This window comes from Heterocephalus glaber, unplaced genomic scaffold (genome assembly GCF_053883595.1).
Source record: "Heterocephalus glaber isolate CG9 unplaced genomic scaffold, H.glaber_assembly_v1.0 deba00001613, whole genome shotgun sequence".
Lineage (NCBI taxonomy): Eukaryota > Metazoa > Chordata > Mammalia > Rodentia > Bathyergidae > Heterocephalus > Heterocephalus glaber.
The window spans coordinates 16,523,997-16,539,048 of NW_028258384.1; the positions used below are offsets into that span (position 1 = coordinate 16,523,997).

Sequence of the window (15,052 nt, forward strand, 5' to 3'; positions counted from 1 at the left end):
ATTTCTAGAAAACTGCAGGAGGTATTGGGGAAATGTTAAGTGAAAAAATAACCATTCATCTTATGATATTGATTCCTTTTTTCTTTGTCTACTCTGGGTATTTGACTTACATGAATAAATTGAATTTATGAACATGCATAGTTTAACCATGACAATATTGGTAGAACTTCACACAGTCTCCGAATAAAAAGTTAAAATCTGAATTGAATATTTTAAATTTCTTTAGTACTCATTTGAACCACATTAAACTCTAAAATGTCAACCCATTATATGAGCCACATAATTGTTTTGATTTAGGAAAATCTAATGTTGAATTCTAAAAGACAAAAAAATTGTTGAAATTTCCCTTAAAACATTTTATTGAAAACATTCAGTGTTACAGTTGAAAAGGTGCTGAGAATGATCAAAAGCAAATTTACAACAGTATTTTTTTTCCTTTATATGAGATTTCAGCTTTGAACATTCATCAACTGATGACTGTAAGATTTCTATCATGAAAAAAGATTTCTATCATGTGAAATTTGCAAGCATAGATAAACAGATACATTAAATGGAACAATTTGCCAGAAATATCTGTATGATTAAAATTTAATTCTGCTTTGGGGCAAGGCTAAAGAACATGCCTATAAAATACATAATTTTCCTTAAATTGATGAATATTGGAGAATGATAGGAATCATCATGACAAATTATTTTATCAAATCTATGATCATGATATATGAATTTTGAAAGGATGTGACTTGCACCTCTATTTCTTGAAACACAGCTTCTATATGTCAATTAAGTGACTATGAGCTAAAAAATAATTCCAAAAATTTAAATTTCAGGTAAGTATAAGTATTTACAATGAAAAGAAAGTTTTGTCCAAATGAATTTAGCATCCAAAAAACACATTTCCCGTTTGAGCCAAAACAAAATATATTCTGTCAATTACCTTCATTACATTGTGTATATATATATATATATATGTCACTTTTCAATATGCGGTCAATATATTGTCATTTTTCCTCACTTGTTCTCAACCACTTTTGATTATAAGAGTTCTTTTGGTAGTGGTTTCAAAGGTGAGATATTAGGGTAGGATTCTCTGTATTATATTCTTTGTTGATAATCTACTTTTACTAACATGCTGTATATTCCATGCTCCTAGTATACTCCACTGATATGCATATTGTTAGAATTTTTTCTATAATTAAAATCATAATTTCGCCTCAAGTGTCCTAAACTTAATGGTATGATCATGTATATGACTGCATCACAAGTTTCCTATAGAAAATTACTGAGATATCCACAGGATATTTTGTTGCTCTGTGAGGATAATGTATTTCCCTAGGAAGAACAGTTATTTAATCCAAGTTAAATTTTAATAATGACTTACAGAGGCCTTCAGAGAATGTTGTTTTAAGTGTAATTAATTTGTACTCCATTAATTTATAATGCATGTTATTTTGAAATTGTAGAGTTATCTGTTCTAGCCTCAAAGTTTCTCTTTGGGAGCTGGATTGTTGAACTAGTTAATTCAGGTCAATAATATGAAAGAAAAATGTGGACATCACTGAAGGAAATATACTTAAAAGAATATTTTAGCAGTGTTCTTTCCTGTAGAAATCCTTAGCATGTTAATGATACTGCTGTCCTGGGTTCTGGTGTTCTAGGACAGGTCCTTATGTTCTTGTGTGGAGCATAAAAAGAATTGGACATAGCACACAACTTCAAGGAAACAGTGGCAAAGTTTATTTAGGTCATAATAAGCTTAGAGTGAGGGGGCTTGCTTTTGTGAATGGAAAACTGTGAGAGATAAAGGCATGGAGTATAGGAGTTTAAATGTCCTACCTGATTTAAGGTGCTTCTAATTTGGGTACTCCAAAGCATGACTGACAGCGTAATTGACAGGGTACTGAGTCATGTCTGCTGTGTCTATTGCACATGTCGTTTCCCATAATTCACTCTGTTATTTGTATGTATAAGATACAGTCCATATACATGAACTTTCAATTAACTCCAGGCTAAGAAAAATTACTCTACTCACACAAGGAGGTCTAGTGGACATGTGTCTTGGTTTGAAATTTTTGGAATTTTCCAGGATGATGGGCTTGAGGCCTTTAATTCCCTTATATTGATCACCTTGCATTAAACCCTGGAGTGTGGTACAGTGTTGGTCCTGGGGCATCACCCCGGTTCCTGGGAATAAAGAAGTATGTTTCTACAGCAAATGGAAAGAAACAATCTCATAGTTCAATTTATTTTCCATACTAACACTTCTGTTTTTTATGCAAGTGTTTAAAATTGATTAGGAAATGGTTGGTGGATTTTTATATACTTAGATGTTCAACAGTGAAGTTTATTATAAAACTTATTTTAATTAAAACTAAGTTTTTTACATCTTTTTTAATTATCAAGATTAAATACATTTAGCAAAAGATGATTTTTTTAAGTTGTAGAAAAAAATGTATGCCGTGCACCATCTCCCTTCCACCAATCTGAATATGAGAATTACATTTAGTAGCTCTGAATATATGATTTTATCTTTTTGTTGATACAGGAAATAATACCCAAAATGAAATATGAAATATTATATCTTCCAACCAGTTAGCTATCTGATATGCTGAGCTCATGTTCTCTAAAAATTGAAGAATGAATTCTAGGAACAATGGAGGTTAAGAGTAGGAAGATATTTATTGATAGAATAGCTCTTGAATGGCAGGAGGGGATACAAGTTAGTAGCTGGGGACTCCATTTTACAGAGGAATTTTATAGAACAAAACCCACTTGGGTACATTGTGGACTACAGCCATTATTAACCAATAAGATTACAAGTCTAGTCACTTAGGTAATAGAGGTCCAGTTGGTAAACAAGTCATGTAACAAGTGTGGATGGAAAGAACAAAGACTTCTTCTAGGAAATGGTGGGTTCAGAGGTTTCTGGTCACCCACCAGAGTGCCTGATGTCTATCTAGACTTTATTAGGCATAGTGTTTGTCCTTTGAGAAGTACACAGGTCTAGTCATGTTTTTGTTATCTTGAGGACTGGTCTCCAAAAGATGTGTTTCCGGCAGCAGTTGTGGTGTGTTTCAACTTTGTCCTGACTCTCTTGAGGACCTAGTCCTATCTGACTTCCTAGATTTCTACCTAACTCATCTGTCTATAATATTGTCATTGGTGAGTAGAATTTTTTAAAAGTCACATATTTTCTTTAATGCCAAGTGTAGTGTTGCACTCCTGTATTCCTAGCACTCAGTGAGGCTGAGGCAGGATAGCAAGTTCCAGCCTAATCTGGGTACCTTGATGACCTAGAAAGACCCTGTCCCAAAGCAAAAATTAAGAAGAGCTTGGAATGTAGCTCAATGTGAAGGTTTTGAGTTCAATCTTAAGTACCAACAAAGAAAAATAGTTCATAATTGTAGCAATAAATATTACTAAGAGAAAAGGGTTTTAGAATAAATAAAATCAGCAAGCTTCAGTTAATTTATTATTAAAAACTTGGTAATAAATTTACACATATTTAATTACTATTTATAAGAATTTTTCTTCATCATGAATTATTTGCAGTTAAATGCTAAGAAAAATAGAAATTTTCGATTGTCAAGGTAAATGTTGAGAGGTCTATAAAATTACTATTATTATTGAAGACAGCTAAGCTAGTTAGAAAATATTATAAGGCAGTTATTCAAAGCTGGGCCCTCAGTATAGGAAACAATGGAAACACATTTAATAAAAGGTTAATATTCAAAAAGGAAGAACTACTACACCCACATACTTCCCCTAGGGATGAATAGCAGTGACTGATATTCTAGACATCAGCACCTTAATTGGGGACCAAAACTTCCCTAGCCCATTCCTTCCATGGAAATCCTTGTTCATTCCATGTATGCTTGCTCTGTGACTAGCTTCCCCATTTCATCCCCATTTAATCAATACTACCTAAGTGACTATACTTGTAATCTTATTGGTTGATCATACTTTTTCCCAGTTCATGATTTCTCATTGGATCAATATTACCTAAGTGATGATACTTGTAATCTTATTAGTTGTCTGTAACTTTGCCCCACCTTTACCCACTTCACCTCATGGGTTGGCTCAATAAAACACCTTTGAGAAGGGGGTTAAGTGGGCAACCCACTTTCTAGTCCCCCATCTGTCTCTCTTAGACAGAAGCTATCTTTCTTTCAATAAACTCTTCCTACTCTTAACCTCTGTTTTTTCCTAGAATTCATTCTTCAGTTTTAGAGAACATAAACTCAGAGTTTCAGATATCTACCAGATTGGGAGATATAGTATTTTCCTTACATTATTTGGATTACTTGGAGGCCCTATATCATATGCCCTATATCATTATGAGCTATATTTTATAATAATACATTATTTGAAAAATCGTGCTGTAATGATCTGCTACATATTTTGTAAGTATTTATGTGAAATAGCTGTTCTTTTGAAAGTTTATGTATCAATTAATGTGCAGTAAATGCAGAAAATCTGTTAAATTATGAAAATCATTATAGGACATTATATGTATCATATAAAGCTTTAGATTTCTTATTTTTCTTCAATCACGTATTTATTCATTGTTTAATTTCCCAAATTTTCAAGAAATCTCTAATATTTTAGAACAAGAGTTAGCATTTGAATTCATTCTTTACATCTTTGTTTTGTTTTTTAATGACTAAGTCTGTACAGTAATAAATTATTGAAATCATTTGATAAAGCCATAGATTGTTGAGACTGATAGAAAGTGAATTGAAAACGTGGAAGTTTGCAATGAATTAGACTTGTAATACTTCCTAGATGCTTATTTAAGTATGCAAAAATAATTCTTCTGAAAATAAGGTGAATATAAATAAGAAAACTAAGAAAAATCTAGAAAACAATGGTATTGTGACAAATGAATATCCGTATGCAAACCTGAAGTTGGGCATTTACCATACATCATATATAAAAATAAACTTAAAGTGAAACAAACACCTAAATGAAGGAGCTAAACTGTAGAAACTTTGAGATAAAATTTATGAAGACAATTTCATGGCATTAGATTTGGCTTTCATTTCTTGAATATAACAACAAAAGCACAGAAATTTTTAAAAAAAGATAAGTTGTATTACATAAAATTTAAAACTTTTATTTGAACCACATTGTGAACAAAGAAAAAAGAATGTAAGTATTGGAGAAAATATTTGGAAAATATGTGTCTGATAATTGACACCCAAAGTATAAAAATTATCCTATAACTTGACAATGAAAAATAAAGAGCAAATGTTTTAGAAGATATTTTTTCAAATAAATAATACAAATGATCAAGAAATACATGAAAAATTCATGTATTCATGTACCTCACTCTTTCTTAGGGAAATACTAGTCAAAACCTCAATGAGATAACATTTCACACATACTAGAATGGTTACAGATATAAATAAATAAATGAAATTTGTATGTATGTGGAGAAATTGTAATTCCGGTACACTACTGATTGGAATATAAAATACTGTGACTGCTGTAGAAAATGGCATGGTGAATACTACAAAATTTAAACACAAAATTGCCATATGATCTTACAATTCCACCTCTGGTATATACCCTAAGAAGTAAAAGCAAAGATGTGAATAAGTATCTCCACCCACGTTCATGGCAGCATTATTAAAAATAGTCCAAAGTAGAAGCAATCTACATATTAATTGATAAAACATATAGACAAAATTGTCCATACATACAAAAGAATAGAATTTAGTTTTAAATAGGAAGTTTAGAAATATATTTCAACATGGATGAATCTTGGAGGTATATAACAAATAAAATAAAGCAGTCTCCAAAGAGAAACATATGATTCTTCTTATATTGAGTCCCTAAGATAGTTCCAATTTATAGAGATAGAAAGTAGAACAATGCTAAAAATTGAAAAAGAGAAATGTGTTAGTTTTTTAATGGATATTTGCAGTATTAGCTAGGGAATGTAAGAATTGCTGAATATATGTTAGTGATCATTACACAAAAATACAAATGTAATTGATATACAAATAAACTATACTTACAAATTGTTAAAGTGGTAATTTTATGCTATGTATATGTATGTTGCTAAAATAAGAAAGAAATTTTAGGGAAGATATAATTTCCAGAATGGTGGTATGAATAATTATATGGACTATCTTCTCCACAAAACAATTGTAATTTGTGAAAATTATTTTTTTTTAATTTTAGATTTCTGAAAACAAATAGCAAATTTAGAAGCACTTATTTAAGAAAATTGAATACTCTGTACAAACAGTGGGAATCTGGCATTTTAAGCCATGATTCATATTCTTCCTCATAGTTCAATGTGACAGAAAGTCCATGCTGAGCAGGGTAATCCATGATCAAATCACTCCCTCTGGCTCCCAGTCAAGGTTTAAAATATCACCCTAGAAAGGGTAGTCTTCCAGTATTTTTCCTTCCTCTCAATTTTATGTTGTAGGAACTCAAATATAGGCAAGAGTGGTTGAAGATCCTAAACTCCAATTGCCTATACATGAACTTACTCATAAGGTACAAATGCCATGTTGGACTAGGTAAACTGAGAAGATGAGAGAGCATTTCACTGATCAAGCACCCTGTTTAAAATCAGGAGTATCAATCTAAGAGAAACAGACTACTGTTCCGCCACTTAGTTCCAAAATAGGGTTATAAATTTTTTCTTCAGGCCTTAGAAAAACCTTCAAAACAATATTCAGGAGAAAGAACTTTATCTCAAACAAAGCAGGAGGAAGTTCAAGCTACAGGAATTATAATAAACAATGGAAATATGGATAGAAATAAATTAAGAACAGGATGATAGATGCAGTAGAGCAAAGAGAAAAAGACTGTAGAATACCTGTAAGTTTATTATGAGGTAAAGATCCTCTGGGGTCATAGCAAAAAAATCTTGTCTCAAATTCTACCCCTGCAAAGGGACTTGAATTAAATTAGATCATACTGCTGAGCAATTTATCCTCCAAGACATTGCAAAAACAACTAAGCAATCAGCTAGCAATTAGTGACTGGGTACAATACAAAATGAAGCAGAGAGTTTAGATGAGAATTTACAAGAAGATTTTGTCAAAGAATGCCAAGTTGAAATTAATAATATCTTAAAATGAGTGTGCACGTGTTCAAAACTGTACCTTCTGAGGGGTGACATCAGAGGCTTCACACTAAATGGAAAATAAACTTCACTAAAGTAGTTCAGCCATGTAACAAAACAAAAAGCAAGAAACCAACAATAAAACCAAGCACCAAAGAGGAAAATTTATTAGTATGCACAATTGATGTAATTTGTCATCCAATATGTGTAATTTTGTAAAAAAGCAAATATGAGTTGTTCAAAGAAACAGAAAACTGTGATCAATACATGGAAAAAGTGAAAAACAAAAAAAAACCTGAGAGGATCCCAGGTTAAGACTTCCCTTTGAAGTCCTAACAAAGACTTCAAAGATGTTCAAAGATCTAAAGGAAATTGCTTAAATAAGTAAAGGTAAATGAGAGTACCTCACTAAAAGTAGAATATCAATAAAGAAATAAAGAAATGAAATATATAAAAAGAAAAACAAAAAACCCTCTGTTATTTAAAATTACAATAACCAAAATTTTTAAAAAATGCTTGAAGGGGTTCAATATTACATCTCATCTAGTAGAAGAAAGAATGAAAAATTTTTGTATTGAGTTTGATAGAGATTATGTAATTTAAAGAAAAAGGGGAAATGACAAAAGAAAAATGAAGTATATAGGACATCCTAAAGTGCAATGATTTATGAGGAAATATCAAATAAATGAGTAAAAATAATATTAGAAGATATACTGGCTTATCCTTCCAAGAATTTCATGAAAACTGCTAGTATATATACACAATAAGCTAAAAAAAAAATCCAGACATGGTAAACATAATGTGTCCCATATATAGTCATATCCTAGTATAAGTAATGAAGAAAGAGAAATTTTGGAGAAAGAAAAAACCCAAAGATTCCTTGTGTACAATACTACCTAAGCAAGATTAAAAGGTAACATCTCATTAAAACACTAATGAATGTCAGAAGGCAGTAGAAGTACATATTCAAAGATCTGAAAGAAAAAGCAAAATATTAACCAAAAATTTTATGTCCAGCAAAAATCTCTGTGAAAACTGAAAGTTATACAAGAACATCTTTCTAACTAACCAAAAACAGAAAATCTATTACTAGCATGTCCATATTACACAAAAATACTAAAGGTAAGTTTTCACATTGAAAGCAAGAAATCCAAGGTAATAATTTGTGTCCACATTAAAAAAATGAAAACTTTGCTAGTGAAAGTAATTATGTAGGTTATTATAATAAACGCTATGATTTTATTTTTCTTTTTTGTAAGTGGATATGAAAAACAATTGTACAAAGTAGCATATACATATATAATTTTTTGTTGGATTTATGAAATAAAAGTAGTTGCACAAAGGTGGATAGAAAAAAAAATTGGAATAAGGATAAAACACCAGATGATAACCCTAGTAAGCAGAAATAAATCAGGAGAACCAGGATTAGTAAACAATAAAATTAATAAAAAAGATTTATAATTATGTTCTTACTGCCCTTTTCTCATTGCAACTTCATTTAGGTAAATAAGACATAAACAAATGATTATAGAAATGTATTACTGAATTTTAACATATATTTTACAAAATAGGAAAGAATGAGTAGAGTTTGTGTGTAATATTCAAATTTATCAATAAATAGATTTTTAATAAATTTGAAGTAATCAAGATAATTACTTAGGGCCGGAGATTTAGCTCAGTGGATTCGCCTCCTGCTGCGCAAGCACAAGGACCCGAGTTCGATCCCCGGTACAAAAAAAAAAAAAGATAATTACTTAATTATACAAGATTATAAGCACTAGAAAGCAATGAGAGAATAACACAGAATTATACATACTGAAAAAAATCATTAATAGAACTAAAATATCGCACTAGTAATTGTCCAGCTGATGCAAAACAATGCTGTATGTATAAACAAAAAGAAAAACATGGGAATAACATGAAAAGGAAAAAATGGCAAATGTAAGTCAACTGTGTGAACTGTAACATAAAACGTGAATCCATTAAACAACACAAAATAAAAGCTGAAATTGTCAAACTGAATGAAAAACAAGATCCAGATATATACTTACAGAAGACACACTTTAGATAAAACATCTACAAGTTATTTCAATATAATGGGATGGAAAAAAATACACATTGTGTACTGAAACCACAAGAAAGTTGAAGTGACTACATTTGTATTAAAAAAATGAGGATAGCAACTCCTATTTTTGGGGGGGATTCCAGTTGCATTGTTTTCCATTATTTGATTTTTAATCTGTGAGTATCTTTTTGAATTGAATAGGTTTCTTCTGAAAACACAGCTGACTCGTCTGCACATTTGACCAGCAGAGCAAGGTCCTAAGTTGTAAAAGGGGCTTTAATCTTTCCCATGCTGGAGCCTATGTGGCTGGAGAATCAATATCAGTGGACTTGGCAATGGCCCACCAACTCCTTACTGGGAAACTGAGTGTTTGTCTTAAAACCTTGCGGGGAGGGACTATGACATGCTTTAGAGGTGCAGCCCTAGATTTCAACATGACTCCTGGAGGCCTCAGTATGCTCCCCACCTGATGGCAAGGTCATCATCCTAAGGGGAAATCACATTGTGGCTGTTTGGCCTATTTCCCTGGAGGTGATAGATGGCTCCACTGGAGGCAAGGGGACCCAGGTCTGGTATTCTAAACCAAGAGGTAAAATGATACTGGCCACCATCCTATCACAGGGTGCACATGTGGCCTGCATTCTCCCTAAAGGATGAGACCTCCCTATGATGGTTTCTCTTTCCGTCCCATTCTTCTGACCAGGATGAGTCAAGCCAACAGTGTTGTCTCCTGGGCACACACATTAACTCATGTACACCAGCACTCACGCTGTTGGGTGTGCATGAAACTCCCAATGGACAGAGCTGAGGGTCTTCCATGGAGAATTACACCTGCATTCTTGCTCAATTGGATGGACTGGAAACAACAGAACAGGACTGACCCACCTGGGATCAGTGACACCACCCCACAAGGACTAGGACCTATGATGTATAACAACTGGGGGTAGATGATAGGGAACCAAGTAATGTTGTTAGATGTCCCCCACTATGCATTGAACAGATTAATATGTTGGTGGGGGATCACAGAGCAATTGATACCACTTAATTTGTGCAACCACACGTTACTGGTGCATGACATAAATGCTCCGTGGGATGGCCATAAGGTTATAGGTATGGTGCCCACTGACTGGCCCATTGTGGAGGCTTTATGGGTCTGTGGCACTATGGGTTGTTCATATCTCTCCATGCACTGGATGGGTGCTGCACCTGGAGGTTTCCCTATACTAAGGGCAATGTCAGGCACACCCTTACAGGCACACTGCACAATTGCTGCTATGTATCACAGGTGGCACTGAGCTAAATGGATAGCCTGGTTGTTCTATCCTATGGCAGTTCAAGTACCAGGGGCAGGGACTATAGACCTAGCCCTGCAGGTTTAAGCTCTGGCTCAACACATGGTGCAGGCCCTGAATGTCATGTATTAGTCTCTGATGTTGCTCATGGATGAAATGTCTCAAATGAGAAACGTGGTGTTGCAGAACTGCTTGGCCCTAGAGTTGCTAACTGCAGCACAAGGAGGTACTTGTGCCCTCCTATATGTAGAATGCTGTGTTTTTATTCCTGTCCACCAGACACAAGTACAAGAGACCTTGTGAGAAATGAATACAAAGGTGTCTGCCATCCAGGCCTTCCAACAGGTTCTTCTAACCCAATAGTGAGAATCCAGGGGATCCACCTGCCACTGGGTAGCTCGCAGTGATGCTGCAGTAGCAGTTGGGTTGGTGGTCATGTATTGCTCCCTCTATTGTTCTTGTGGACTCTGTGCACAAGGGTCAACCCCAAGGGCTGCTTGCAAGAAATGGCAACTCCCTAATCTTTGAGGAGGTGGGATGTAATCTTTGAGGGAATGGGAGCCTTTGTGAATGGTGTCAAAGCCCAGGAATTTAAGTACTCCTGAGGACATGATCTCACTGTTAGTGAAGGTGCATGATGGGTATTACATATGTAACCATAAGTCAACCTCAAATGTGTAGTATGGTCGTGCAAGGACATACAGCTGTTGTTTCTCAGTGTGTCTCTGTATGTCTGATAACAACAAGTATAAGTGCCATGCAATAAAGAGCTTTGTCATTGCTTTGTTGATATCTCCCCCAATTGCCTTTTTCTGTTTGAGGGTCTCACTTGGAAAAATACCCATCAGCCCCTCTACCTAGAAATATGGCAAAGCCAACTGTGGGTTAGATTTTCAAGGTTGGTCACCATCTCTAGGATTAGCACTATGGGGCGCTTGGGCAATTCTCCCCAGTTAACTCTGAAGGAGAAGAGTATAAGGCATGAAGATGGAGCTAAAACAATATTACTCGGGCAGAGAAACCCAAAAGTTGGAAATTTCCAAAGATAGAGGCCCATTTAGCTTTGAAGCTCATCATCTACTAATCTGTAAATGATCTTCTTTTGAACAGTAAGTCAAAGTCTTCTACTAACTCCCAGGAATAGTGGTCAGATTTGTTTGATAGAGCCACTATTAGTGTGGGTAAGAGTTGAGTATTCTTGATAATGGAGAAGTGGATGCAACTTTCAATAATTGGTCCTTAATGATTGAGAGTGTGGTTAAGAGCAGTGAAAATAAACTGATCCCATAGTTCTTTGCCATTTTTAGATTTTTTAAAAATATGTGTTAAATCTGATAAGTTTGCATTAAAATATTTAGTGAGTCCACAGAGTGAATATAAAATATCAGTAAATATTTAATTTTTGATAGAAAAAATGCTGAACTGAATATAAGGTAAAATATGATTTATAAAATATAAAATCTTTCAATATTTCCAAACCATTCTTGATATTTATTATAATTACATACAATAAAATTCACTCATGTTTTTCAGTTCTGTCAGTTTTGGCAAATGCTTTGAATCATCTATTTCACTCACACTATCTTATGACAGAGAATAGTTTTACCTTTCCAAAATTTTCCATTTGCTTCCCCTGTTGCTCAAGATTTCCTTCATTCCTAAAGCCTGGCAACCACTGATCAGATCATCTTTATAATTATTATCATCTTTATAATTTTACCAGTTACATAGTGTCATATAAAAATCACCATATATGATCTGTCAGTTCTGCATTATTTCGTTTAAAATTCCTTTGAGATTCATGCTCAGATTGTTCTGCGAAACCCAATATATTTCTTTCTATTGCTGAGCAATATTTCATTGTATAGGGATAACACCATTTATTCTTTTATCAGTTGAAAGGCAGTCAAGATTGTTTCAAGTTTTTGGTGATTATTACTAAAGGTGCTTAAACCTGCATGATGAATATGCTTGTATGATAGCAAAAGTTTTAAACTACTTTGGTAAATATGCAGGACTGGGATTGCTATTTTTATTTTTTGGCAAAGGTATGCTTACTTGTATAGGAAATTGTGCAGTTGTGATCCAAATTTCCTGTGCCAGTCTGTATCATCACCCAGTAATCTTGAAATGCATCAGTTGCTCCAAACTCTTGTCAGCCCTTGGTATTGTTAAATGTCTTCTTTTAATCACTCTAACAAATTTATAAGGGCTTCTTTTTGCATTTCTTTAATACTGGTGTGCTTCTTTTTATATTCTTATCTATTATTTTTGCATTTTCTTTAGTTAAATGTCTATTCATATCATTTATTCTTTTAATTGAGTCCTTTGTCATCTTACTGTTGGATCTAAATCCTCTCTCTATAAAAGCTATTGTCAAATATAATTTGCATTCCTTTTAGTTTTCTTGATGATAGCTGTATATTCTACAAAAAATTAAACACATACTATAGTGATACATTCAAATCTATATTTATATCAGCACAATTCACAATAACTAAGCTCTAGAAACAGACTAGCTGTCCATCAAAAGATAAATGAATAAAGAAAGTGTGTAATATATACATCATGGGATATTATTCAATCATGAAGAAAATGAAATCATGTCATTTGCATGAAAATGATTGGAACTTGAGACCATCATGTTATGTAAAATAATCTAGACCCAGAAAGTTAAACATTGCAGCTTTTAAATGAGTAATATAAAGTATAAATAAATAAACAATTAAATTAGAGATGATAGGAAACTAGAAGTTAGACTCTTGGAAATAGGGAAGGAGATTAGTGGGACAGGAGAGGAAATAGAGACAGGTTGGAGAGGGTTGAAAATGATCAAGACAAGTTATGCACATGTATCATTTCTCTGAAATGAATATCAATATTCTGTACTAAATACATGCATTAATTTTTAAAATGTGATTTAAAAATATTTTCACCCAGTCTGTGACTTGCTTTTCCATTATTTTACATTGCCTTTTGGAAAGCAAATGTAATTATAAAAATAAAATCCCATCCACCTACTTTTTCCTATTTATGTCTTTCTAGTAATTATTTCCTGACAAATTAGATACCAACTGTGAAAATACTGGTATTCTCTTAGATAATTACGTAGAGCTTGTTAACTATACATATAACAATATGATTTGCTTTAAGTACATAATAAACGTATGCCTTTGGAAAGTAAATTTTACTTTTTTGTTTCCCTCACCCTAACAGCTACAGAAATAACTGTTCAACCAACTGTGGAAGAGGCCTCTGACAGCTGCACTCAAGAATGTCTTATCTTGGGTCATTCTGATGCCTGCTGGATGCCAGCTTCTCTGACCCATTGCAGTCCATTACATCCACAGGCCTCTGCTCAATGCCACAGCCCATTCCTGATAGAGGCTTCTATTCACCACCACAGCCCTGCAGTGACACAGACCATTGTTCTCTCCCACAGTCCTCCAGTGACCCACGTTATCACACTTTGTCATGGCCCTCCTTCAGTAAAGGCCTCTATTCTTCATCACAGTCCTTCTCTATCAAAAGCTACTGGGCTTCACCATAGCCCACCACAAGCACAGACCTCAGCCCTCTGCCACAGCCCTCTGTCACAGACTGCTGCCCTCCATTGTAGTCATGGCCAGCAACCTGAGGGTTTCCCGAAAGGCGGGGGGGGGGGGTGCAAAGTTCTGGAGCTGATGGACTAGGTTCTATTGATCAGGGAGTACAAGAAAATACAAGGGCTGAGTTTTACACCATGTGTGAAAGACTTAATCCCACTGATGATTTAACTAAAGCCATTCCCTTGACAACTTTCACTCCAGGTCAACAAGCCAGACCCTCTAGTGCTGATTTCCCCATTATGGAAGAACATCCCTTATAACTGTAAAGTGAATATTTCACATTGTGTGTGTGTGTGTCTGTGTGTCTGTGTGTGTGTGGGATCAAAGTTTAAGATCCAATTTCAATGAATATTCCAAATTGTTAAGCTTGCAAATAGCTCTGTAAATAGAAGCAAATACCAGAAAAAGTCTATAGCGAACTGCAGTAGAAAGTTAAAAATAAATTTACTATTTGTTTAATTAGAACATGTATTTAAATGCAAAAATTTAAAAATTCACATCTCTTTCTCCAGAAAGATTTATCATGACAGAAATTAACATGTAGTACATATTATATTTGATGCACTGTATTTATTCCTTTTTAAATCAACATGTTTAATATTCTTGATGTCTTCCATTCTGATATTTTTAGACCCTGTAGGCAGCAAATGGAAAACTAGTAAATGTCTTATTTTACAAGTTTTTAAACACTTTATCTGATGTTTTGACAGTTTATTTCATTTTCATTTTTTCCATTTTTATTCGTTTCTACCTTAAAAATGCACAGTAATTAGTGTAAATATCTTTTACAATTTTTGTCTCTATTTGTTTTTGTTTTCTGCCTTTATTTCAAGAATATATTGATATAATTTGTAAATATATTTCCCAAAAAGAACATATATAAGCTGTTTAGATGTAAGTCTAAACATATTTCTCTATTCTATAGTAGAGTTTGAGACACTGAAGTGCAATTACTGTGCCCAAATTAGGCAACTATTTGCATAAAGGGCCTCTTTTTAAAAGA

General features: G+C 33.7%; 1 long non-coding RNA gene across 1 annotated transcript in view; it reads left to right on the forward strand.

The window, feature by feature from the left end:
- Positions 1 to 14,817, forward strand: part of LOC147822503 (uncharacterized) — a 532,973-nt gene extending 518,156 nt beyond the window's left edge. Inside the window, exon 4 of the long non-coding RNA XR_015445544.1 lies at positions 13,658 to 14,817. This is a non-coding gene — a long non-coding RNA (uncharacterized LOC147822503). The remainder of the gene's footprint in view (positions 1 to 13,657) is intronic.
- Positions 14,818 to 15,052: the final 235 nt, after the last annotated feature.